General features: G+C 48.2%; 1 protein-coding gene across 2 annotated transcripts in view; it reads left to right on the top strand.

Annotated features, from left to right (window-relative positions):
* Positions 1-7299: 7299 nt before the first annotated feature.
* Positions 7300-27413, top strand: part of rabgef1 (RAB guanine nucleotide exchange factor (GEF) 1) — a 69537-nt gene continuing 49423 nt past the window's right edge. Inside the window, exon 1 of one of the 2 annotated variants that reach the window (XM_072469503.1) lies at positions 7300-7409. The gene's annotated coding sequence lies outside the window, so the exon portion shown is untranslated. Of the gene's footprint in view, positions 7410-8043; positions 8146-27413 lie in introns of those variants that run through there. The other variant, XM_072469504.1, reaches the window with a different exon arrangement.

Raw genomic sequence — 27413 nt, 5'->3', positions numbered from 1 at the left:
GCAACAACTAATAAAGGAAGGAACAGGAAAGAATAGGGAACAGGCTGTTCTTTACAATTGATACATTTAGTAGTCAGAGTGCTGTAAGCTAGGAAGTAGGCTAGTTGCAGATGAGGTATTGGAGAAACAACAGCAAGAGACAGAGGCAGTCAACCTCAGGAAACAGCACTGCTAGAAATGACGTGCTGAAGGCAAACAGCCGGTTTGTGCAAAAGATGATTTTCTTTGCTGAACTGACGGCCATTCCCAAGTCTTGGCCACTTAGGCTGTATGGTGTGGTAGTTTCTGGCTAGATTTGACCAACAGATGTATGGTTGTTGTTTAGGAAATGGAGGAGTCTCACTAGAGTTTAGGATTATGGGATAAATAGATGCTTTTGGGTTTCCCCAAAAAGGGGTTCTTCAATGAAAGATAGGCTTGAGTTCGCACTGTCTCCACAGACATTTTGTACTCATACCCAAAAAACAATACACCTGAGTGTTTCAGATTGGAACACTCCCCCACATAACATCAGTACGGTTTTAGTGAAGTTAAAGGGAGTAAATAATCCAGTCCCAGGATTGTTGCAGGCTTGTTATCCAAACCTGGCATGAGGCTGAAAGAGACAAAGCCACTTAAAATTTTGATCTGGAAGACTCTCGTGGGTCTCAAACCATCTGTTTTTAAGGAGAGTGCCGAGTTTCCATTGTTAGGTTCCTGGATGAGAACCCGACTGTTTGCAATTTGTAAAACTGTGAGAAAAGGTTACTGCACCACAGCAGTGATAACAATGACCAATAGGTATCTTTTATGTGAAAACAAAACTTTAATTTAAGCACAGAATTAACCACATTAATAACAGAGAAATAGCTTTACAGTTAACAATTACAACAGTTCTTAAGTGAAAGAAGAAAACTTACTTCCTTAACCTGCCACTATATTCCAATTAGCAAACCAACACGGTTCAAATACCACTCATGAATAAAGTTGACAATCAGGTCTTTTACTTGCTTTTCTCTGTCCAGGATCTTTGGAGAAAGAATCTTTCAGGACCAAAACTGACTCACCTCTGTTCAGATTAAAATCCTAGAAACTTTAACAGACAGACCTGGCTCCGCCTTTTATTTACATCATCTGTACCCAAAACATAAGACACTCTTCTGTATCCTCCCACAAGATGTTCAATGACCTGTTTACCAGCACTGAACACAATACCCCTCATAAACTATTCAAACCCCAGTTGTCCTTTAAATGTAAATGTTATAACCTGCCTACTTGTCATTGGCTGGGGACTAATGACTATCCCACAATCCTGTGGGAGTATGAGCTTCCCCAATGAGGGGGGGGCGGAGAAACCACTAGTAAACTCCTAGTATAAATAAAGCTGGCCAGTTCAGGAACCGGCAGGAAGGAGTATGTAGCAAGGGAAGTTACTGCTACTGTTATGTATATATGTTATAGTAAATAAATGTTATTACTTTGTATCCTTAAAACTCGTGCTGGATTCTTCGTGGCCCTTACAAAACTGGCGACGAAGGTTAAAGTGAATAGCTGTCTACACTGCTGAAGCCACCTCCCTGGATTTTTGTTGGATACAGGTTGGAAGTTGTTTTCTATTATACCATGCCTCTGTACGGACGTTTGGATGTTTTTGATGCTGCGCTGAAAGCTGGAACCAGTACACTCAACGGATGCGTTACTATTTCCGGGCAAACAATATCACCGAAAACGAGCGGCAGGTGGTCATATTGCTCACCGCCTGCGGCCCGCATACGTTTGGGGCGATTAGGAGCCTTACGTACCCAGCTGCGCCGGACACCAAAACGTTTGATGAACTTGTGAATATAGTGGGGCAACATTTTAACCCAACCCCGTCCACGATAGTCCAGCGTTACCGCTGAGAGGACCCCTGGAGAATCCCTTGCCGATTTTCTATCCAGGCTACGCAGGATTGCGGAGTACTGTGACTATGGTGAGACCTTGTCAGAAATGTTACGTGACCGTTTGGTTTGCGGTATTAACAATGCGGCCACCCAGAGAAAGTTGTTAGCGGAGCCAACATTGACTTTTCAACAGGCCATTCAGATAGTATTGTCCCGAGAGAGCGCAGAGCGAGGAGTACAGGAGCTACAGGGAATGGAAGTGCATGCCTTGGGGCGCAACCCCTTCCGTCCGAAAACGTCCCCCCGCACTCCTGCGGTACCTTGGGTGAGGCAACGTCCAGACCGACGCCAGTGGCCATCGGACATTCCTCCCCGAAGGGAGCCTTCTCCAGAGCCAATGGATGAGGAGCCATGTCCGTGTCAGACTTGTAGGCGCCGACCCCGTCGCGGATGGCGGGCCTGGGGCGCCAGAGGCGCCGTCGTTCTGACCGAAACTGGGACCAGCCCAGGGGCCGTAACTGGGACCAGCCCAGAGGCCGTACCTTCCATGTGGATGAACCTGCGGCGACTACTCCTGAGGACGTGGAGACGGAGGACGACTGCCTGCAGCTGCATTGTGTGGCAGCTCCCCGTGTGGCCCCCATTAAGGTGACAGTACGGGTCAATGGCCACCCGCTTGAGATGGAGTTGGATACTGAGGCAGCGGTCTCCGTGATAGCCCAGAGGACATTTGACTGCATCAAGCAGGGTATACAGACCCTTACATTAACCGACTCACAGGCCAGGTTGGCCACCTACACGGGGGAACCACTGGACATTGCAGGAACTACAATGACCCCTGTTGTCTATGGACGCCAGGAGGGGCGTTTCCCACTTATCGTGGTGCGCGGCCATGGGCCCAGCCTGTTGGGTCGGGACTGGTTGCGCCATTTGCGGTTGCAATGGCAGCACATCCTCCAAACAGTTTCTGAAGGGTTGACTGAGGTGCTAGGACGATACCCAGATGTATTCCAGCCTGGTTTGGGGAAAATAAAAGGGGCCGTAGCCCATATCCAAGTTGAACCAGGAGCCACGCCGCGCTATTTCCGGGCACGCCCAGTGCCTTACACCTTGCTCGAGAAGGTAGAAGGGGAGCTCACTCGTTTGGAGAGTTTGGGTATTATCAGGCCCGTCCGTTTTGCTGACTGGGCAGCACCAATTGTACCTGTAATAAAGCCAGATGCCACAGTTCGCTTGTGTGGCGACTATAAACTTACAGTGAATACGGTTTCCCGACTCGACCGATATCCAATGCCTCGCATAGAGGATCTCTACGCGAAGCTTGCAGGGGGACTCTCGTTCACAAAATTAGATATGAGTCACGCCTACCTGCAGTTGGAGCTGGACACTGCCTCCCGACCATATGTAACGATTAATACACACCGGGGCCTGTATGAATATACACGGTTGCCCTTTGGAGTATCCTCTGCCTGCGCAATTTTTCAACGTGTTATGGAGGGCATTTTGAGAGGTTTACCACGTGTGGCTGTCTACATAGATGACGTTTTGATTACAGGGACGTCGGAGCAGGAACATTTTGAAAATCTGGAGGCTGTCCTTAGACGCCTTTCGGAGGCTGGAGTCCGTTTACGTCGCACAAAGTGCATATTTCAGGCAAAGGAAGTAGTCTACCTAGGTTATCGGGTGGACCGCGAAGGTCTGCACCCCGTCGCAGAGAAGGTGCGTGCAATTCAACATGCCCCCGCCCCGACTGACACTTCGCATCTTCGTTCTTTTCTCGGTCTCGGAAACTATTACGGGAAGTTCCTCCCCAATCTGGCAACTACGCTGGCCCCTTTGCACCTTCTGCTAAAGAAAAATCACACCTGGGTTTGGGGTCAGCCGCAAGAAACCGCTTTCCGGCGGGTAAAGCAACAATTGTCGTCATCTGGGTTACTAACCCACTATGATCCTGGAAAGCCTTTGCTCGTCACATGTGATGCATCCCCGTATGGTATTGGGGCCGTCCTGTCCCACAAGATGGAGAACGGGGCCGAACGACTGATAGCTTTCGCCTCCCGCACATTGACTGCAGCGGAGAAAAAGTACGCGCAGATCGAGAAGGCCTGGCAGTGGTTTTTGCGGTGAAACACTTCCACCAGTACGTGTACGGCCGCCATTTCACTATCGTGGCTGATCATAAGCCCCTGCTGGGACTTTTCAGAGAGGATAAGCCAATACCGCCCACTGCTTCTGCACAGATCCAGCGCTGGGCTTTGTTGCTTGCTGCATACGAGTATTCTCTGGAGCACACACCAGGTACGCAGATAGCAAATGCCGACGCACTGAGCCGATTGCCTTTATCGACCGGCCCCATGTCGACCCCCACGACCGGTGAGGTGGTTGCAACCCTAAATTTTATGGACACCTTGCCTGTCACGGCATCACAGATCCGTGAGTGGACCCAGACGGAGCCAGTCCTGTCAAAGGTTCGGCACATAGTCCTGTATGGTGGGCAGCATAAACAGCTCCCAGGCGAGTTGCGGGCATTTTCCTCCAAGCTGTCAGAATTCAGCGTGGAAGACGGCATCCTCTTGTGGGGGACGCGTGTGATTGTCCCGGAAAAAGGCCAGGAGCTGATACTATCAGACTTGCACAATGGGCATCCAGGCGTGGCCAAAATGAAAATGTTGGCCCGGAGTTATGTCTGGTGGCCAGGCCTCGACACCGACATTGAGAAGGTGGCCCAAAACTGCTCCATTTACCAGGAGCATCAGAAGCTTCCGCCGGCCGCACCCCTACATCACTGGGAATGGCCAGGGTGGCCTTGGGCATACTTGCATGCAGATTTCGCAGGCCCTTTTCAAGGATCCATGTTCCTTCTACTAATTGACGCCCAGTCCAAATGGCTAGAGGTGCATAGGATGCAGGGGACAACGTCCTGCGCAACAATTGAAAAGATGCGTTTATCGTTTAGTACGCATGGCCTCCCCGAGGTGCTGGTCACGGATAACGGCACTCCATTCACGAGTGAGGAGTTTGCGAGGTTCACGAAGATGAACGGCATCCGCCATATCCGCACTGCCCCTTACCACCCGGCTTCAAATGGGTTGGCAGAGCGCGCAGTGCAGGCATTCAAAAGAGGCCGAAAGAAGCAGTCTTCCGGATCAATGGACACGAGACTGGCTCGCTTTTTGTTTACGTACAGGACCACCCCCCATGCAGTGACTGGGGTAGCTCCCGCAGAATTCCTAATGGGCCGGAGACTTCGCACCCGCCTTAGTATGGTTTTCCCGGACATTGGCGCAAAAGTACGCCGCACACAAGAACGGCAGGGACAGGGATTTTCTCGGCATCGGCCGATTCGGCAGTTTGCGCCCGGTGACCCAGTGTTCGTTTGGAATTTTGCTGGTGGTGCCCAATGGGTTCCTGGTGTAATCTTTCGCCAAACGGGCCCTATATCCAGCGAAAACATGTAGACCACATTCGGTCCAGAAGACCATCCCCTCAAAAGATTCCCCGCCCCCGGAGCTCATTTCAACAGCCGCAGAGACCAGAGACAAGGGAAGGTAGTCCTCACAATCTTCCACTGGTGCCTCACTCGAAGCCTGCGCAGGTCGTTACGGGACCGAATGGAGATAGAGACGCTGACATGACGGAGGCAGCAGACTCTGACTCCAAGATGGAGACACAGGATGCATCAGAGGGGGAATCCTCGGGTCCACGGGCCGTGGATGTACAACCGTTGCGCCGTTCATCACGGAAGCGCCGGTCTCCGTCTCGTTACACGCCGCCTGATCCAGCGCCGCGTGCAAATGGTGTCCGGCCTGCGGCCAAACGAGTCCGACGCCCTCGTTCACCAGGGTCTTCGGTGGATTCCTTGGACTTTGGGGGGGAGGGATGTTATAACCTGCCTACTTACCATTGGCTGGGGACTAATGACTATCCCACAATCCTGTGGGAGTATGAGCTTCCCCAATGAGGGGGGCGGAGAAACCACTAGTAAACTCCTAGTATAAATAAAGCTGGCCAGTTCAGGAACCGGCAGGAAGGAGTATGTAGCAAGGGAAGTTACTGCTACTGTTATGTATATATGTTATAGTAAATAAATGTTATTACTTTGTATCCTTAAAACTCGTGCTGGATTCTTCGTGGCCCTTACAAAAGTAAACAATATTCCATTAGCTCGCCAGCTGTAAACAGGTAACTGGTTCTCAAATCTATTAGCAGAACACTTCACCTGCAAAATCAATGATTTCCCCACTTTTACAACCTCTTAATCACAGCTTTAGCAGATATACTATTGGTAAACATCTTAACCAGCTTTTATTAACATTACTGCAAAAGTATATAAAATATAAAATTAAAATTTCTTAGTTAGCACAGAATTTACTATAAAGGAGAAAAGTTAATTTGTAGTTCACTTGTAAATGATAAATGGGAAGTATTTTCAACAAGGCAGCAAATGATCTCTTCAGAATTTAAAAAATATAGCAAAAAGATTTGCACTTGCACTTTTCATGACAATCAGATGTCTCAAAGGCACTTATATAGCCAATCAAGTACCTTTGAAATGTGTTCACTGTTGTAGGAAATGCAGCATGTTTGTGCACACGCACCCAGAAACAGCAATGTTTATTTATTTGTGATGTTGTGTTTGAGAGCTAAATATTGGGAGTGGAACGTGAAAGCAGAACTTTATTAATGGCTCAAAGCTGAGAGTACTAGCAACTGAGACATGGCAGGCATATTGTAGGGTCTAACAAACTGGAAAATACACCATAGAAAGGATCAAATATATATTTGCTCCCAGTCCTGTACAGAAAATATATTTTGTGCCCTCAACAGGCTGGCATGCATTTGGGCAGCATGGTGACACAGTGGCCAGCACTGCTGCCTCACAGCCCCAGGGATCCAGGTTCGATTCCAGTCTCAGGTGAGTCTGTGTGGAGTTTGCCCTTTCTCCCTGTGTGTGCATGGGTTTCCTCCGGGTGCTCCGGTTTCCTCCCACAGTCCAAAGATGTGCTGGTGAGGTGGATTGACCATGATAAATTGTCCCTTTCTGTCCAAAGGATGTGCAGTTTAGGTGGGGTTACGGGGATAGGGCCGAGGTGGAGCGCTCTTTCGCAGGGGTGGCGCAGACTCGATGGGTCGAACTCATGTCTACAAAATAAGTAAGAGCTAAATTCCCTGATCATGACTGGCTTTCGGAGGGAGCACTGGGGGAGAAAGCGCGGGACCCATTTGAATGAACGAACAACGACTGATCGCTGGAGCTGTGAAGTGACGAGAAGTTACTTCCAGGGAAAACCTTAGTAAGAAATCTTACAACACCAGGTTAAAGTCCAATAGGTTTGTTTTGAAGCACTAGCTGGGGGCGGGTCCCGGGGACGTGACGTCGGCTGAAGTGTTGCACGCCGGCGGCGTCACTGCCTGGCTCTGTGCGCGGTGACGCAGACACGTCGCCCCTCCCCCACGGCGCGCGCAGCTGAGCAGCGGTTGGCGACGAGAGAAAACAAAAATCCCGGTGGGGAGACGAAGGAGGGAGAAAGTCGGCGAGCGATCCAGGTGAGGCCCAGGCCCGTTGTCGTCGATTTGTTACCGCGGCACACACAGAAAAATAGGGACGGCGGTTTTTAAGGATTGTCAGACCGATCTGCCGAGTCCGGGATGCGGCGCCTTAGTGCCGATGCGAAGCTGGGGAGCGGCCGTTAGGAATGGGCCCCCGACTGAGTGACAGCCAGGCGGGCCGGTCCACTCCACCCTATCCTACCCTGACTCTGCACACTCGCCTCTCTGATGGCTGTGGGGACAGGGAGGGTGCGGCGATGGGCGCACTGAGCCGGGCTTGTAGGTCTCCATCCCCCCCGGAGCGTTTGGGAAATGGGTTTGATTAAAAGTTGGTGCGCTTGGCGTTCAAAGATGCACCATCTGACCCTTTGGGCTCTAAGCGCTTATGCCGTGGATGAGCACTCACTCCACTCCGGCGTAAACAAGCCCCCAGGCTGACCTCCATCCCAGCGCCGCACTCACTCTCCCAACGACAGAGACATCGAAGCTGAGGCCCAATCAACAATACCGGGAGTAAGCCCGGAGGCCAGGAGCGAAACCAGAGTCCACGATTCCAGGCGGCGATCACCTTTCATCGGAACTGAAGCCTTGCACCCCCCCCCCCCCCCAGGACGCCGGAAATCCCTAAATTGAGGTACTGTGGAATGTCCTGAGGCTGTGAAAGACATTGCGCCTGAGATGGAAACGGCGTACAGAATCCGTGGCCCTATTTCCTCCCCGGCCAACTGAGAAGGTTTGGGGACTGTATATTTACATTGTTGGCGGCGCACTTTCGGGTTGTTTTATCCATGCATTGCAATGTGCCCTCTGGGCAGTCTTGTGTGTCGTTCATGCGGCCTGTTTCCATCGAGTCATTCATTCCCAGTGAAGTAATGTAGTGACGTTTATCTGCTCCATGTTTTCAATTTTTCTGCGAGGAGTTTTTGTACTGTTGCTGCCAACTTTGATTGCTATCGTTGTGCATGTTATTTTCTTGAGGTCATGACACATGATTAGGGAGTCAGATGACAGGAAGGGTGTCTTCCTGGTAAACACCCAAGTTACTACTGGGTGCCAGTTCAGTTGGCTTTTGTTCGGAAGTTCTTTGTTTACGCAGAAGAAAATTGTAGACACGTATAATGAAGTGGATTTTAAGGAGAGAAGTGAATGGGTTGAGGGTGGAAATTTCAGGAGTGGGGCCCAGGAGGCTAAAGATGAGGCTGCCAATGGTGGGTGATTGCAGGGGATATTACACAAGAAGGCTGCGAAAGATGACGAAGCTAAGGAAGGCTGAAGCTGTCGAGAGATTTTAATAAACAAGAATTTTACATTTGACGTTTTACAGGATCTGCAAAGCTCTTGTGATTCAGTGGGAACATGGCTAATGTGCAGATAAAAACAGCCAGGTTTTTCATAATCTGGAACAATGTGAATAATCAAGCCTGGGGGTCTCAAAGCAAGTCTGAACATGCCAGCAGATGATTAATCAATTGTAGTCTTTGTGATGGAGAAGATATAGGAGTAATAATTAATGCAGTAGCCCAAATCAGTAATCAATAAACATCTTGCACCCATTGTTTTGGGAGGTCTCTTGGTAGTAATTGACATGTGTTGTCTCGCATAGTAGACCATCCTCTGAAGGCTTTTGAGAAGGGATTTATCAGGTTAATAAAAAGTAAGTGGCAAAAACAGGCTTGGATTTGGCACATGCGAGGTTAGGAAATTATTTTGTTGAAGTCCAGGGAATGATTCAGGGGGGCGACAGCAAAGTTGCAGCGTATGGAATAACAGGGACAGTGGTAGTAGGAATATAACATTGGCTGAGTAATAGGAAACGGGGCATAGTGGTGAGCGGTTGTTTTTGATACTGGACGACGGCCTCCCCAGGGGTTGATATTAGAGCCACTGTTTTTCTTGATCTATATTAAAGACCTAGACTTGGTGTACAGCGAAGAAGTGTGAACTGTGAGGACTATAGTGATAGACTTCACTGAGTATAGGCTGGTGGAATGGGCAGACGCATGGCAGATCCAGTTTAATGCAGAGAAGTGTGGAGCGATTCATTTTGGTAGAATGAATGAGGAAAGACCATGTAAAAATAAAGGGGGTGCCACACTTCAGGAAGGATTGGAGAGTATGCAAAACAGATTTACTAGAATGGTTCCAGGGGTGAAGTGGATAGATTGGTGTCGCTGGAACTGTTCTCTTTTGTGAAGAGAAAGTTTTGAGGACATTCAATTTAGTTGTCTCAAATTATTATATCCAGCCCCACTAGAGAGGAGCAGTGCAAGCAGGGGCGAGAGGAGCACTGCAAGCAGGGGTGAGACTGCAAGGCACGAGAGAGAGGAAAATTACATTACCCTTTATAAGTGACATCACTGACAGCTAATGATCGGAGGATGCTGAGTGTTTGTTAGTACCTGTCCTACGGAAAAGCCTGGTTTTCAGTCGTCTGGAATTTCCCTGCTGCTGGGCCAAGGCCTTGCTCCACTGAGATGGTGTGGGGTTGACGTGCAATGACCACCCCACATTAAAATAATTCAGGCACCCACCCACCCAAATGAATTTTGGGACCTGGAATGTCAGGACCCATGAGGACAATCCCAACAGCAGCAGACCTGAATGTCGCACCGCCATCATATCCTGGGAACTTTGGCACCACGACATTGACATCGCCGCCCTGAGCGAGACATGATTGGCAGTTGAAGGCCAACTTAAAGATCAAGGTGGCGGATACATCTTCTGGAAGCGCAAACTGGAAGAAGGTTTCCTTTACGGAGTTGGCTTTGCCGTAAAAAAAAAATAAATTAGCCAGACATCTCAATGAACTCCCCTGCAGTGTGAGCGAGCGAACGCCTCATGACTCTATGACTCACCCTGCCCCAGAAGCAGCACATCACACCCCAACTCTAGATGCAACAGGCGGGACAAAAGAGGCATTCTACTCCAGCCTCGACCAATCGCTGTCCCACATCCCAAAGGGCGATAAGCTGATTCTCCTCTGCGATTTCAACACTAGAGTCAGGAGGGATGCAAACCTCTGGAAAGGTGTGTTGGGCAAGTAAGATGTGGGGGGGAAAAAAACGCCAATGGATTCCTCCCCCTGACAATGTTTCAAACATGAGCTGATAATCACGGACACCCTGTTTCCCCAGAGAGACGAGCAGAAGACCTGATGGCAACACCCCCATTCCAAGCACTGGCATCTAATAAACTACATCATTGTCTGACCAAGGAACCGTAAAGGTGTCCGCATCACCTGCACGAGCACCGGAGCTGATGACTGCTAGACTGACCACCGACTAATCTGCTCTCCCATCACCCTGGCCCTAAACTGACAGAGGCAGAAAAAACTCTGCTGCAGGATGTCGCTGGACTCCAAAGACCCTGAGAAAAAGGAGCTACTCGGAAACCAGAGACACAGAATACTTTTTATTCTCCTTTTTTCACATTTTCTTCCTAATTTGCACCCACCATCAATAAACAATAATCAGTAATGAATGTAATATCAATCCCCATATCAATAACAAAGATCACATCCTCCAACCAAACCCCAGATATTAGCGCGCATGTTAACATAAACAAATGACAAAAAGGAATCTGGAATCAGCTATAGTCACCATTTAAATTTTTTAAAAAATATATATATTTATTAAAGTTTTTTAACACAATTTTTCTCCCTTACAAACAATAACCCCCCTCCCCCTCGTAACAAAAAAAACAAAAACGAGAAATCGCGCAGAGCAAGATATATACATGGCAAAATTATATATTTACACAGCTTTGTACACTGGCCCTCACCCGTACGTGCCAGTTTCCCCAACCCTTCATGCTATCTCTTGCTCATCCACCCTCCCAGGCAGTCCCCCCTTTCCCCCCAAGGTTGCTGCTGCTGCTGCTGACCGACCTCCCTCTAACGCTCCGCGAGATAGTCTAGGTTGCCACCGCCTGTAGAACCCCTGCGCAGACCCTCAAGGCGAACTTAATCCTCTCCAACTTTATGAACCCAGCCATATCACTTCTCCAGGCTGGGGGGCTTCGCCTCCTTCCACATTAGCAAGATCCTTCGCCGGGCTACTAGGGACGCAAAGGCCAGAATGCCGGCCACTTTCGCCTCCTGCACTCCCGGTTCGTCCAATACTCCAAATATTGCTAGTCCCCAGCTTGGCTTGACCCGGACTTTCACCACCTGAGATATTGCTCCCGCCACTCCTCTCCAGAACCCCTCCAGTGCCGGGCATGACCAAAACATATGGACATGGTTCGCCGGGCTCCCTGAGCACCTTCCACATCTGTCCTCTACCCCAAAGAACCTGCTCAACCTCGCCCCTGTCAGGTGAGCTCTGTGAACCACCTTAAATTGTATCAGGCTGAGCCTGGCACACGAGGAGGAGGAGGAATTAACCCTATCTAGGGCATCAGCCCACAGACCTTCCTCGATCTCCTCCCCCAGCTCCCCCTCCCATTTACCCTTCAACTCTTCTACCAGCGCTTCCCCTTCTTCTTTCAACTCCTGGTGTATTTCCGACACCTTGCCCTCCCCGACCCATACACCCGAGATCACCCTATCTTGAACTTCTTGTGCCGGGAGCAACGGGAATTCCCTCACCTGTCGCCTCACAAAAGCCCTCACCTGCATATATCTAAAGGCATTTCCCGGGGGTAACACAAACTTCTCCTCCAGTGCCCCTCGGCTCGCAAACGTCCCGTCGATGAACAGGCCCCCCATTCTTCCAATCCCCGCCCGATGCTAGCTCTGGAACCCCTGTCCATCTTCCCCGGGACAAACCGGTGGTTACCCCTGATCGGGGACCACACCGATGCTCCCATTGCACCCCGGTGCTGTCTCCACTGGCCCCAGATCCTTAGCGTTGCCGCCACCACCGGGCTCGTGGTATACTTTGTCGGCAAGAGCGGCAGCGGTGCCGTCACCAACGCCCCCAGGCTCGTTCCTTTACAGGACGCCATCTCCATCCTCTTCCATGCCGCCCCCTCTCCCTCCATAACCCACTTGCGGATCATCGCCACATTTGCTGCCCAGTAGTAGCTCCCCAGGTTTGGCAGCGCCAACCCTCCTCGGTCCCTACCCTACTGCGTTCCAGGAACCCTCTCCTTCCTCTCGGGGTCTTATTCGCCCACACAAACTCCATAATACTCCTGCCTACTCTCTTAAAAAAAGGCCTTAGCGATCACGATGGGAAGGCACTGAAACAGGAACCTCGGAAGGACCACCATTTTGACCGACTGCACTCTACCCGCCAGCGAGAGCGGTAACATGTCCTATCTTTTGAAATCCTCCTCCATTTGCTCCACCAACCTCGTCAGATTCAGTTTATGTAGGGTCCCCCAACTCCTGGCTATCTGGATCCCCAGATACCGAAAGCTCCCCTCCGCCCTCCTCAGCGGTAGGTCCCCTATCCCTCTTTCTTGGTCCCCCGCCTGTCATACAAAGAGCTCACTCTTCCCTACATTGAGCTTATAGCCCGAAAACTCCCCAAACTCCCTTAGAGTCTGCATGACCTCCACCATCCCCTCCATTGGATCCGCCACGTACAGCAACAGGTCATCCGCATATAGCGACACCCGATGCTCTTCTCCCCCTCGGACCACCCCCCTCCATTTATTAGACTCCCTCAATGACATGGCCAATGGTTCGATCGCCAATGCGAACAACAGGGGGCACCCCTGCCTTGTCCCTCGGTACAGTCGAATGTACTCCGACCTCCGCCGGTTCGTCACTACACTCGCCATCGGGGCTCTGTAAAGGAGCTTAACCCAATTGATAAACCCTACCCCGAACCCAAACCTACACAGCACCTCCCAGAGGTACTCCCACTCTACTCGGTCAAAGGCCTTCTCCGCATCCATAGCTGCCACTATCTCCGCCTCTCCCTCCTCCGATGGCATCATTATCACGTTTAAGAGCCGCTGCACATTGGTGTTTAGTTGCCTGCCCTTTACAAATCCCGTCTGGTCCTCGTGGATTACCCCCGGGACACAGTCCTCGATCCTCGTGGCCAGCACTTTTGCCAGCAACTTTGCATCCACATTGAGGAGTGAGATCGGCCTGTACGATCCACATTGCAGTGGTCCTTGTCCTGCTTTAGGATCAAAGAAATTGTCGCTTCCGATGTTGTCGGGGGCAGTGTCCCCTCCTCTCTTGCCTCATTAAAGGTCCTCACCAGTAGCGGGGCCAACAGGTCTGCATACTTCCTGTAGAACTCCACCGGGAATCCGTCTGGTCCCGGGGCCTTCCCTGCCTGCATGCTCCCCAAACCCTTGCTCAGCTCCTCCAACCCAATTGGTGCCCCCAAACCAGCCACCTCTTGCTCCTCCACCCTCGGGAATCTCAGCTGATCTAGGAATCGTCTCATCCCCTCTTCCCCCGCTGGGGGCTGGGATCTGTACAGCTCTTCATCAAAGGCCTTGAATACCTTGTTTATTTTCGTCGCACTCCGAACCGTGGCTCCCCTTCCATCTTTGACTCCCCCTATTTCCCTTGCTGCCATCCTCTTACGGAGCTGGTGTGCCAGCATCCGACTAGCCTTTTCCCCATACTCGTAGGTCGCCCCCTGCGCTTTCCTCCACTGTGCCTCCGCCTTCCCTGTGGTCAACAGGTAAAACTCCGTCTGGAGTCGTCGTCTTTCCCCAAGTAATCTTTCCTCCGGGGCCTCTGCGTATCTCCTGTCCACTCTCAAAATCTCCCCCACTAACCTCTCCCTTTCCATACACTCTGTCTTCTCCCTATGAACCCTAATGGAAATTAGCTCTCCCCTGATCACTGCCTTCAACGCCTCCCATACCACCCCCACCCGCACCTCCCCGTTGTCGTTGGCCTCCAAGTACCTTTCGATACACCCCCTCACCTTCCCACACACCACCTCGTTCGCCAGCAGTCCCACATCCAGCCGCCACAACGGGCGTTGGTCCCTCTCCTCTCCCAGCTCCAGTTCCACCCAGTGCGGGGCATGGTCCGAAACGGCTATAGCTGAATACTCCGTCCCCTCCACCCTCGGGATGAGCGCCCTACCCAGAACAAAGAAATCTATCCGGGAGTAGGCTTTGTGTACATGGGAGAAGAAAGAAAATTCCCTGGCCTGCGGTCTTGCAAACTGCCATGGGTCCACTCCCCCCCCCCCCCCCCCCCCCCCCCCCAATCTGATCCATAAACCCCCTAAGTATCTTGGCCGCCGCCGGCCTCTTTCCAGTCCTTGATTTGGAGCGGTCCAGTGCTGGATCCAACACTGTATTGAAGTCCCCTCCCATTATCAGGCCTCCTATCTCCAGGTCCGGAATGTGCCCCATCATGCGCTTCATGAATCCTGCATCATCCCAGTTTGGGGCGTATACGTTTACCAACACCACCCACGTCCCTTGCAGCCTACCGCTCACCATTACATATCGCCCTCCATTGTCCGCTACAATCGTCTTGGCCTCAAAGGACACCCGCTTGCCCACCAATATTGCCACCCCTCTATTCTTCGCGTCCAGTCCCGAGTGGAATACCTGTCCTACCCATCCCTTTCTTAGCCTGACCTGGTCCGTCACCTTCAGGTGTGTCTCTTGGAGCATGGCTACGTCCGCCTTCAGTCTCTTTAAGTGCGCGAACACTCGAGCCCTCTTCACCGGCCCATTCAGGCCCCTCACATTCCAAGTTATCAGCCGGATTGGAGGGGCTCTCACGCCCCGCCGACTAGCCATCTCCTTTTCTGGGCCAGTCCCGTGTCCACGCCTCCCTCACCCTCCAGTCCCCCAGAGAGGGGACCCCTGTCCCGACCACCTCTTCTGTGTCCCATTCCCTTTCGGCCAGTGCAGCAGCAACCCTTTTTACCCCCCCCCCCCCCCCCCCCCCCCCGCTAGACCCCTGTCTAGCTTTTTTGCTCCCCCATGTCACTCCGTAAGTCAGCTGACGCCTGCTTCCCCCGCCGTCCCATTGACCTCCCCATGTGGGAGTCTCCCAATCCATATGCATTCCTTCGTTCCCCTTCCTGCCTGTCGCGGCCTTGTCTCTCTCCCCCAGCCCATGTAACATTTCCTGCGCGTGATTGACCCCCTAAATACAACAACCATCACACATCAAACCCCAAAACATCCCCCCCACCCTCACAAACCTTCAGTTAGAGTCAAACTTTTCGGCTTGTACAAAGGTCCACGCCTCGTCAGGCGTTTCGAAGTAATAGTGTTAGCCCTTGTATGTGACCCACAGTCGCGCTGGCTGCAGCATTCCGAATTTCACTTCTTTCTGGTACAACGCCGCTTTGGCCCGGTTGAAACCCGCTCTCCGCTTTGCAACCTCCGTGCTCCAGTCCGGGTATATTCGGATCTCTGCATTGTCCCACTTACTGCTCCGCTCCTTCTTGGCCCATCTCAGGACCCACTCTCTGTCCATGAACCGGTGGAACCTCACCACCATCGCCCTTGGCGACTCATTTGCCTGGGGCTTCTTCGCCAGCACCCGATGTGCCCCGTCCAACTCCAGCAGCCTCGAAGGGGCCTTCGTGCCCATCATCGCCTCGTGCTCGCGTATGCCCCGGCATCAGCCCCCTCCACTCCCTCAGGGAGACCCAGGATTCGCAGATTCTTTCTCCTCGACCTGTTCGCCAGGTCTTCGAGTCTTCCCGCCCACCTCTTGTGTAGCGCATCGTTCTGCTCCACTCTCACCGCCAGGCCCACGAGCTCGTCCTCGTTCTGACTGACTCTTTTCTGTACCTCCTGGATCTTAGCTTCGTGGGCCTTCTGGGTGATCCCGAGTCCTTCAATTGCCGAAAGCATAGGCGCCAACATCTCCTTGCGCATCTCCTCACGCTGCTCCTCGAAGCAGCGCTTGATGAACTCCTGCAGCTCCCCTTTGTCCCTGGCCGCCGCCATTTTGTTTTCTTTCCCTCGCTTCTCCTGTTGCTCCAGTGCCGCTCCTTTGGCCGTTACACTTCTGGTCCGTTTAAAAAGTCTATGGAAACTCCTGAAAAAGGTCTGAGAGTCAGTTCCAGACGGGAGCTGCCGAATGCGCGACCTACTCCTCCATGGCCGCCACCGGAAGCCTCGTCCCTCCTTCTTCAATGGCCTTGGTAGATCTTTTCACAGTTGTTCCCTCTGCTGCTAGAATTCACCTTTGATAGAGTCAAGTCAGATTGCAGCTTTAAGCTTGCCCTTCCCCCGCCTGCATGCTGGAAGAGGCTTTTGTCTAAACCTGCAGCCAAAGCCAAATCTTTTACTGTTTCTGCCGGGTCTGGTAGCCAAAAGACATAACATTCCTGGGAGACACTGTCAGGGGAATGCTGCAGTCTTCTTCCCACACCGGGAAATGTCAAACAAATGCCGTGGGGGCCCTGTAAAGAGCCCAAAAGTCCGTTCCAAGCGGGAGCTACCGAATATGCGACCTAGCTCTGCATAGCCGCACCCGGAAGTCCCACAGTCCCCATGAACACATACAGTCCCCCCCCCCCCCCCCCCCCCCCCCCCCCCCCCCCCCCCGGCCGCCGAAGTTCGATGTGATCCAATTCTCGAAAGTGCATAATGAATAACGCCCATGAATTGTAGAACCCCTCCATCCTTCCCCTCAATTCAAATTTGACCTTTTCAAGCGTCAAGAATTCCAGCATGTCCCCACACCAGGGCACAGGATCTCCACCCTAACAGGATCCGCCTTCAGGCAATCCAACAAGGCGAAGGCTACAACATCTGCCTCCACGCCCGTTTCCAACCCCGACTGTTCCGACACCCCGAATATGGCCTCCCCCCGAATATGGCCTCCCGAGGGCCCGGGTCCAGTTTCACGTGCACCATTTTAGAGAATACCCTAAAAACCTCCTTCCAATAATCCTCCAGAAGCCGGCTCTACTGGGAAGCTCTCGCCTTTCTGGCAAAGTCTCGAAACTGCATGTATCTACATATTTCCCCCTGCTCCGGCCCATACTTCGCTCCAAGCTCCTTCAATCCTGCAAAATGACCCCCAAGAAACATACCTTTTAGTGTCCTAATTCCTTTCTCCTCCCATCTCTGAAAATTTCCATCCCACTTCCCTGGCTCAAATCTATGGTTCCCCCCGAATCGGCATTTCCCTTGACCCTGCCCCTAACCCAAAGTGCTGTCGAAACTGCCTCCAAATTCTCAACAAAGCTATTACTACCAGACTCCCTGAGTATCTCCCCGGGGCCGTGGGGAGCGGCGCTGTCGCTAGCGCCTTCAATCCCGACCCCTACCCAAACTCTCCTCCATTCTGATCCATTGGGAGTCAGCCCCTCTGACCCAGCTCCGTATCTTCTCCACATTCGCCGCCAGTAATATTACATCAGGTTCGAAAGACCCAAACCCCCTGCCTACCTTCCTCTCAGTAGTAGACAAGAATCCACATCCTTAGAAACCTTGTCTGGAAGGAAGAGAGCATGCCAGGTGATCTCAAAGATGCCTTAATTGTGACCATCTTCAAGAAAGGAGACACATGCCTGTGTTTGGTAGAGGCAAATTCAGTTGGCTTCGAAAGGGGAATTGGATAGTTGCCCAAAGAGAGAGGATTTGGAAGGGATCCAGGGAAAAGTGGGACTAACTCCTGTTATTGGCCAGCATGGACATTATGGCCGAACAGCCTCCTGTGCTGTAATTATCTTTTATGAAGCATGTGCATTAAAAAAAAATTATGTGAAGTCAGTTAATACTGATTGAATTTGAATTAAGTGAGTCTGAGCATGATTATTGCTCTGTATATTCACTTGCTATGTTTACAATAATAAAGCAGTTTAATGGTTCATAAATTACCTTGTCTTTCCAATCTTAGTCAGCGTTTGAAAAGATTTTTAGAAAAAGAACACTAAAATAGAACACATTAAGTCTACTTAGAAGGAGAGCCTATGTAACCAGATAGAATACCCACAGCAGGACCAATGACCGCCAGTTTCAGAAGAGTGGAGGGAATTGGGGACAGAAAATGGAAAAGAAAAAGCTGTATGTTTTAAAATTTCTTTTGTTCTCTGAACAACTATGAAATGGAAACATTTTGGCACTTTCTTTAATAATCTACAGAAAGTTAAAGTTTTTAATTTTATAATATTGGCATAAGTTTCATTTAAAAGCACTGCTCCCATCTAAGCTTGTACGTTCACATATTTGTGGTCCTAAAGATTTTTTGTTTGCTTTTGTCTAGTGTTGTCACACTTGCCATATTTGATTTGGTTTGACACATCCGAAAATAAATTACCAGTTGGTCAGACAGAATTTTCATGCTTAACTGTTGTTCACTAGGTAAATATTTGGACTGGATAACTTCCATGGAATCAGTTAAGCTGATGGATCTATAATTACTAATCTGTTAGTCACTCATGCATCACATCGCTGAGGACCTGGGTTCAATCCCGGCCCTGGGTCACTGTCCATGTTGAGTTTGCAAATTCTCCCCGTGTTTGCGTGGATCTCACCCGCAACCCAAAGATGTGCAAGGTAGGTGAATTGGCCACTCTAAATTTGCCCCTTAATTAAAAAAAATAAAAATTGAGATACTGTATCAGCATTGCTTCACTATCGCTGGATTAAAATCCTGAAATTCACTCACTTCCTAACAGCACTGTGGACATATCTACAGCACTTGGACTGCAGCGGTTCAAGAAAATGGCTCACCTAACCACCACCTGGACAATTAGGGATGGGTAAACAAATGCTGGACTAGCCAGAAATGCTGACATTCCATGAAAACAAGGACTATTCCTTTTGGTCAAATTTCCACAATCAGATCCGCATTAGGGTTGCCAGCTGAGGAGACAGGTGCCTCAATGGCAACAAGGATCTGTTGTAACTTGTATTTCATCCATGGATCTGTCGACATGCATGACTCACTATTTTAATATTCAGGGGTGTATACCTACATATGATCCTCGTGCATTTGCTTACAATAGTAAACATTTCAAGGAATTCAGATACACTGTGAAACCATGCTCAAAGAGTGTATAACTGTTAAATTCAAAAAACAAAAGAAGAAAATATTGCATGGCCCATCATGTAATGAGAAAATAGGATAATATCTAGGGTGCGAATTAGAACTGGAACTGAGATAAGCATTATAATTCTGTTAAATACATAGTGGGTCAAAAATATTTTATAATGAAGTGTACATTTTACGATGCCCCAAAGTACTTCCCAACCAACAAAGTATTTTTGTAGTATTGTCGCTGTGCTAATGTCCAAGATGGGTTAAGTGTGCAAAGAGGTTATATTAGAAAGGTAGGAAGAGATGGAAGCTGATGATTTGTGAACATTTTGAGGCAATTAAAAGATTATGACCAAGATTTAAGAAAAATAATACTGAGTTCATCAGCACTCACTTTTAAAAAGTAATTGGAGCAGCAATTTCCAGCAGCTCCACGTAAACATTTAAAAGTGGAATTGGGTAGTTGCTGTCCATGTTCACCTTGGCTTCACTACACCGATGTGAAAAATTGTTAAATGCTGCTGTTGTTAATACAGGCAGTCCTTGACTCGAATTTGTGACTCTCGAGTTATCATAGAATTTACAGTGCAGAAGGGGGCCATTCAGCCTATCGAGTCTGCACCGGCTCTTGGAAAGAGCACCCTACCCAAGGTCAACACCTCCACCCTATCCCCATAACCCAATAACCCCACCCAACACTAAGGGCAATTTTGGACACTAAGGGCAATTTATCATGGCCAATCCACCCTAACCTGCACATCTTTGGATTTTTATGACTAACGGTACTTACAACATTTGTAAATTGACAACATGTTTCAACTTTACATCGTGGGTTTCAACTTTATAATGCAATGCCAGCAAACCGGTTCAAAGGTTCATGCATGTACATTAACGTTCTGCGCTACCTATCTTTTATATTTTTATTATATTGCGTCACTGACTCCAAATGAGCTCAGGGAAGTAGAGAAACCGCCCTCTGATTTGCCGTTATTAAAAGGTAGCCTTGCCCCACCAACACTGTCCCATTGATTATAGTGAGATTCTGGTGCCTGTGTTCTGATGCTTTATGCTCTGGAACAGTGTGTCTGATTCAGGCTGGGAATGGCATCGTTGGATCGCGAGAAAGAGCCCCATGCCTGCCCCATACCAGCTGTGTCACTGGCACCATAGATGTCAACGACAAGTGGTGAACGACTGGTGAGTAACCTGGAGCAACATGGAAGCTGCTTTCTGGCTGATCATTTCGGAACACCGCACCTGACCAGTTCTCTGCAACTCACTGGCCCAAGCCAGGCTCCAGCGTTGTCCAATGTTGCCTAAGCCAAGTTGGCTGGACCCGACAGCTGTCCTGTAGTGGTCTGAAATCAGTGGGAACAGTAAATTCCTGGGGATGGAGGTTGCCCTTCATGAGGAACGATTGGGGACATGGATTCCCGTTCAAACAAAATTGGCGACAAAGCCCAAAAATACTTTCTCACCCATTAAAAATCCTGAAAACTGGTTAAAAAGTGTGATATCGTTAACCAAGATATCGAGCATAAACACCTGAGAAGTTGGAAAAGAGAAATGGGTAACTAGTAAATAGGGTATTGGGCCTTGGTTCACTAATCAACCCCCTCTTTTCAACATTGTTCCTTTGAGAAAATCGGTTCTGACTTATGACGCTTCAACTTATAACGTGATTTCCAGGAGCCAATTGTGTTGTATGTCCGTGGACTGCCTGTACACAGCACTTCGTCCAAGGGGCCATTTCTCATATGCGGGCTGGGTTATAAAGCATTGGAATAGGGAAATGACATTTGAGCCTAATCAAAGATGGAAGCAAGCAGGTTCTAAATCCAAGCCTTGGTTGAGATTCACTGGTCCAAAACATTCTCTTGTATGTCACAGTAGCTTATTTGGAAGTGAGATTGACATTGGACAATGTCACTATTATATTACTCCGTGTTCAGTAAGCAAGGGGATGATGGGTTATACGGGGTAGGTGGGATGCAGATTTGAGGTTAATATCAGGTCAGCCATGATCTTAATAAATGGCAGAGCAGACTTGAGGGGCTGAATGGCTTACTCCTCCTGCTCCTTGTTCATATAGGAGCAATGTGAATTCCCAGTATTCGTGTTGCACCAAAAGGCATATTCAATCTTATGGAGCATTCATGGGCTATTTTTACCTTCTTGCTATCTGTATATCACAAAGTATTTCAAGGTGACTGGTTTATTGTTCACAATTTTGGCTGCAGGCCTTATCCAGAAAATTGGAAACTCCTTTTTTTTTTCTTTTGCAATGAACTTGTTGTTTGTCCTCTAGTGTTTTAGTATTGGCGAGAGCTGAGATGCCTCTGTTACAAGTGGTTCTGGAGTATCAATGTTCTGCGAAAAAAGACATGCATGTCCTGCTTTCATAGTTTTAGTCAAAATCTTGATAAAGCGATTGCCAACCAGAATAGGAACCATTAACTCTGAAATTGTGGCTGCCCATCCAGCTCTTTTATCAGTTTGCAAGTTTTGGATTTATCTTGGATGTTCTGCCTGGTTCAGTTGCACTAATTACTCTCATCAGCAATCCCTGCGCTATGTATTCAGGAATCGGTCTATATTGCTGACTATTTGAGACATCAAAATAGTACATTCTTGTATCTTTTCTGTTCAGACCCTCTGTTCAATACTAATCTTGCAATAAACTGCTTACATCTTTTTTAACTTTCTTTTAGTAGATCATTTTATCTGACTTGACTGTTGTCTACTTTATGGACAGCACTCTTTTCCTGAGCACAGATTCACCTATATAGTGGACAATTCACTGCCCTCGCTACTCCGCCACACCATTCTGATATTCATGGAGCCATCTTGGCATAATGAGGGTACTTCAAACCTAATATGCTGGGTGGATGACCCATGGGATTGAGTAAAATGCTGGTTTTATACCCTGTCCGATATTGCATTCCATTGCACCTGATCGCAACATTTTTCTTTCTGATAGGCAAGTTGGGTTAAAGTAATTCCAAATGAGTCATTGCTTTTTTTTTAATAAACATTTTATTGAGGTATTTTTGGTATAACAACAACACAATAAACAATGTACATGAAACTATAAACATAGTGCAAAAGCTGTCTCCCTCCCTTACTTCCCACCTTTATTAACCCGCTACTCTAAGCTAAACTAACCCCCTCCCTTCTGCTGACGATTAATTTTCCGCGAAGAAGTTGACGAACAGTTGCCACCTCCGGGCGAACCCCAACAGTGACCCCCTCAAGGCGAACTTGATTTTCTCCAAACAGAGAAAGCTAGACATGTCCGATAGCCAGGTCTCCGACTTTGGGGGTTTTGAGTCCCTACAAGCTAATAGTATCCGTCTCCAGGCTACCAGGGAAGCAAAGGCCAGAACGTCTGCCTCTTTCTCCTCCTGGATTCCCGGGTATTCCGACACCCCGAAAATCGCCACCTCTGGACTCAGCGCCACCCTTGTTTTTAATACCGTGGACATGACATCTGCAAACCCCTGCCAAAATCTCCTAAGCTTCGGACATGCCCAGAACATGTGGACATGTTCGCTGGTCCTCCCGCACATTTTGCACACCTGTCTTCCACCCCAAAGAATCTGCTCATCCGGGCCACTGTCATGTGAGCCCGGTGAACGACCTTAAATTGTATCAGGCTTAGCCTGACACATGTTGCGGACGCGTTGACTCTACGCAACGTGTCTGCCCATAGACCATCCTCTATCTCTCCTCCCAGCTCCTCCTTCCACTTGCGCTTCAGCTCCTCGGTCTGCGTCTCCTCTGACCCCATGAGTTCCTTGTAAATGTCCGAGACGCTCCCTTCTACCCACCCTCTGGAAACTACCCTGTCCTGAATCCCCCTTAGCGGTAGGAGCGGGAACATTGAGTCATTGCTTTTAATGTCTCAGCCAAGTGGTATGTGATCAGCAACACCAAGAAAACTGGTTGAAATTGCTTTGAATACACTCTATCCACTTCGCTCCACAGTGACACCCCCAATCTTTTGGTTCCGCCTAAAGTAATAATTGTAAAGCTATTGTGAGCTTGATTTTATGATAAAGCAATTTAATAACTAGATCTTTTTTGGTGGAAAATTAGCACAAATGGTCAAAAGTTCCAGAACACCTTAGTTGTTGATCTTTTAAAAAGAAATCCTTCTTGGAATGTGAGCACCCTTGGCAACATTTATTGCCCATTTCTAATTGCTCTTGAGCAGAAGGTGGTGAGCCACTTTCTTGAACTGTTATAGTTCATGTGATGTAGATACACCCACAGTGCTTGTTAGAGAGGGAATTCCAGGAGTTTTACCCAGGAATGACGGCGATATAATTCCAAATTAGGATGGTGTGAGACTTGGAAAGGAACATGTACTTGGTAGTGTTCACGTGTGCCTGCACCTTTTTAAAAAAAAATAAAAAAAAAAAATCTATGCAGTAGAGGACATCGATTTGGGAGGTGTTGTCGAAGGAACCTTGATGTGTTGTTGCAGTGCATCTTATGAAGGGTACACACCACTGCCACTGTGTGCTGGTTGTGGAGGGAATGAATGTTTCAGATGGTGGATGGGGTACCAATTAAATGAACTGCTTTTTCCGAGACAGTGCAGAGCTTATTGAATATTTTTGGAGCTGCACTCATCTGGGCAAGTGAAAAGTATTCCATCATACTCCTGACTTGTGCTTTGATGATGGTGGACCGCTTTTAGAAATCAGGTCATCAATTACTCCCACAGAATTCCCAGCCTCTGACCTCTTGTAGCCACAGAATTTATGTGCTGGTTCAGTTTCTTGTTAATCGTAGCCATAAGGATGTGAATGGTGGGGGATTCAGCAATGGAAATGCCATTGAATGTCATGGAGAGATTATTAGATTTTCTGTTGTTGGAGTTGGCATTGTCTGGCACTTGGGTGGTGTGAACATTACTTGCCACTTAACCCAAGTCTGACTATTGTAAAGATAAAGTGGCAATAGTCCCAGATGACCATAGGCTACTTTCCCCTTTTTGAGGGGGAGAGCTGACTGGTGGTGATTTAACCTGAGGATCACCACACCGCAGATGAGGAGCAAGGTTGAGAAGGCAGGCCTTCATGAATAACCTCAGCCGGTATTGACCTTTGCTGCTGCTGACCTTGCTCTGCGTCACGAACCAGCTGCCTAGCCAAATGAGCTAAACTGACCCCCACTGACCAACCTGATTATTGTACAGGTCTTGTTGCATATGGACATAGCAGCTTCAGTTTATAAGGAGTTGCAAATCGTACTGAACAGTGTGAAATCATCAATGAACATCCAACCTAATGTTGGAGGAAAGGTCATTTTATCCCTCTTTTTCCTCTCTGGGCATTAGAAGTTCAGGAGGGTAGGGTATAGTGTTATGGGCCAGAGTTTAGAGAATCCCAAAATGTATCATGGAGTTCACCTGACCCACAACTTTTAATAGATTGTGGTATGGGGAGCACACGGCCCACTGTACAGGTGTGGTACAGCAGAGATCGAAAAGTATTTTTTTAAGCAAAACAATGTTTATTCTATGAACTCAAGTTAACCTTTTTAAAATATACAGTGAACATCTTAGCAACCAAATTCAAATACAACCCCCAAAGAATACAACACAAAGTAATCCTTCAACTTTCCTTTTAACTTCCATAAGACATTTAAAAAAAAAAAACTTTTAACAGAAGCACACCCGGTTTAAATTCACTACTGAGAAGTTATCACTCTGAATTCACCAAATGATCTACAGATAGTCTTTACATGGCAGAGAGAACAACATTACACGTTCTTTGGCTGGCTGCAGCTCCAACACTAAAACAAAACCAAAAAACTCAGTCATACCCAAGCTTTTCTCAAAGTGAAACTAAAAGCTGACAGCCCAGCTTCACCCACACTCTGACACCACTGCAATAACTTGAGCAGACTAACATTTCTTAAAGTGACATTCTCATAACACCCCCCCCTCCCCCAAAGAAAAAAACCCCCATCAACTTCAAGATGATTTCATTTTTCACCTTTTCACTGTCCTTTAAGAAATGCACACAGTAAATATGCTTTTTCGTTTCAAAAAACAACACGCAAACAGGCATAATTATATATTCCATTTTTTTTTTCCTCCACCGAACCTTTTTCTATTCATCACATTCGTGACACGGCATTGGCTATCACGTTTTCTCGTCCTGCCACATGTACTATTTTTACATGAAATGGCTATAACAATAAACTCCAGCGAAACAGCCTTGCATTGTTATTCCAGAATCGCTCCAAAAAAGTCAACGGATTATGATCAGTATATATAATGGTGTCAGACGGATTGCTAGTCACATAAATGTGAAAATGTTGCAAAGCGAGAACCAAACTCAAAGTCTCCTTCTCAATCGTTGAATACGTTTTCTGGTGAGAATTCAATTTCTTTGAAAAATAACCAATAGGCCGCTCTAGCCCTTCGTCGTCGTCGTCTTGGAGAAGCACCGTACCTACGCCCACATCACCGGCATCAACCGCCACTTTGAATGGTTTTGAATAATTTGGAATGGCTAACACAGGAGCAGTGGTTGACCATAAGACATAGGAGTGGAAGTAAGGCCATTCGGCCCATCGAGTCCACTCCACCATTCAATCATGGCTGATTTCAACTCCATTTACCCGCTCTCTCTCCATAGCCCTTAATTCCTCGAGAAATCAAGAATTTATCAACTTCTATCTTAAAGACACTCAACGTCCCGGCCTCCACTGCCCTCTGTGGCAATGAATTCCACAGACCCACCACTCTCTGGTTGAAGAAAATTCTCCTCATCTCTGTTCTAAAGTGACTCCCTTTTATTCTTTGGCTGTGCCCCCGGGTCCTAGTTAACAACGCCTTCAGGCCGTCAAATGCCTGTTGACACTCCGCTGTCCACTGGAATTTGTTACACTTCTTGAGCAAGTCTGTCAGTGGAACGATCACACTACGAAAATTCGGTGCAAATTTCCGGTAAAATCCACTCATACCAAGAAATCACATTATTTCCCGTTGTGTCAAGGGTATTGGAAACTCCCCAATAACTTTGTTTTCACATCCCGTGTGACCATTTGACCCTGTCCGATTGTATGGCCAAGGAAAGTGACTTGGGCTTTTCCAAATTCACTTTTGGCTAGGTTTATCACCAAACCCGCCTCCTGAAGTCGATTGAATAACTCCATCAGATGTTTTAAATGTTCTTTCCATGCCTGGCTGAAAATTACCAGATCGTTGATGTATACTGCACAATTTGGTAATCCTGAAACAACTTTGTTAGTTAACCGTTGAAATGTGGCTGGGGCGTTTTTCATGCCAAATAGCATAACTTTGAATTGGTATATACCATCTGGAGTTACAGAAGCTGAAATCTCCTTCGCCCTTTTGGATAAACATACCTGCCAGTAGTAAATCCAATTTGGAAATAAAAGCTGATTGTCCCACTTTCTCAATGCAATCCTCCAAACGTGGGATAGGATAAGAGTCCGTTCTTGTAACTGCATTAACCTTTCTATAGCCACACAGAACCGTTGGGTACCGTCTGGTTTAGGTACCATCACTATGGGTGAGCCCCATTGGCTGCAACCCACTTCAATTATGCCATTTTTAAGCATACTCTCAATCTCTTTGTTAACCTGTGCCAATTTTAAAGGGTTAAGTCTATATGGATGTGTTTGATTTGACCAGCATTTCCCACATCTACATCACGTGTAGCCATTTTAGTACTTCACAATTTATCTCGACAAACTTGCCCATGTGATATCAATAACTCTTTCAGGTCAGTCCGTTTTTCCTCTGGAAGGTAACTCAACAATTTATCCCAATATTTAAGAACGTCCTCATTTTCCAATTTAATTTGACGTATGTCAAATTCATAGTCGTCTGGATTTGGTTCGTCACTTTGAGTCAGAATCATTAAAACCCCCTCCTTTTTCTCTCCTTCCCTTTCAAAGTACCTTTTAAGCATATTCACATGACACACTCGGTGAGTTTTCCTTCTATCCGGCGTTCTTACCACACAATTCACCTCACTTAATTTCCTTTCAATTTGATAAGGTCCACAAAACCTTGCTTTTAAAGGTTCACCTAACACTGGTAACAATACTAAAACGTTATC

The sequence above is a fragment of the Scyliorhinus torazame genome, chromosome 12 (assembly GCF_047496885.1).
Source record: "Scyliorhinus torazame isolate Kashiwa2021f chromosome 12, sScyTor2.1, whole genome shotgun sequence".
In the NCBI taxonomy this organism is placed as follows: Eukaryota; Metazoa; Chordata; class Chondrichthyes; order Carcharhiniformes; family Scyliorhinidae; genus Scyliorhinus; species Scyliorhinus torazame.
Note: the sequence above shows the minus strand (reverse complement) of the source record. Positions and strands in the feature narration are given on the sequence as shown.